Raw genomic sequence first — 873 nt, 5'->3', positions numbered from 1 at the left:
GGGTTTCTTGTGGGTGGGGACTAGGCAGGTAGGTGAAAGGGGTGCTATGAGACACACCTCCTGGAGTGACACATGGGGGTGCTTATCCTTAGGGTAGGGCTTAATTGGGCCATCTAGACAGAAGAAAGGAATTCCAAAGCCCAGGCGTTGATCCTAAGGATGGAAGGAGAAAGACCACCAACCCAAATCATTATGGCCAAATTAACTAAAGCAAGCTTTTTATATTTGTGCACACAGGCTTCCTCCCCTAAGGTGGGTTTAAGAGGTCAGCATCGCATGTAAAGACAAGGTTTTTATAGCTCAGGGGTGGGGAGTTTCCAAATGGGGGATTTGGTGGGCAAACTAGGCAGGGTTACAGGAGAACATAAGCATGCCAAGTTAGTCATGATGACCCCCTGAAACAAAGATATGATTGCAAGGTGGTTATAGAAATAGGAAGTCACAATCAGGTAGTCACAGATGGTCACATAACCTTTTGAAATAAAGGTAGGGTTGCAGGTCGGTCATACACAACTTTTTGAAACAAAGACATGGTTGCCATTCCTGGCACAGTCAGCACAGGGCCATTTGTAGATACAGGTACAAGTAGGGCATACTAGGCTCCTGTCTGCAAGGACAACACAGCATAAATAACAGCGTCAGGATTTGGTGCCGTCCATAGGATGGATTCCTAATGGGCTTGGATGGCCATTCGTTCAGTCTCTGCTACATTTTTGTCCCTGCCTGTCTGCCTGTTTTTGTTTGTTTTTTTGTTTGTTTGTTTGTTTTTGACAGGAGCAATTTTGGGTCAAAAGTTTTATAGCTGGGTTGATTTCCTCCTCCCTTCACTGGGGGTCTTGTCTGACTACTGGAGGTGGTCTCTTCAGGTTCCAT

The sequence above is a fragment of the Apodemus sylvaticus genome, chromosome 3, assembly GCF_947179515.1.
Source record: "Apodemus sylvaticus chromosome 3, mApoSyl1.1, whole genome shotgun sequence".
In the NCBI taxonomy this organism is placed as follows: Eukaryota; Metazoa; Chordata; class Mammalia; order Rodentia; family Muridae; genus Apodemus; species Apodemus sylvaticus.
This window is presented reverse-complemented; position numbering follows the sequence as displayed.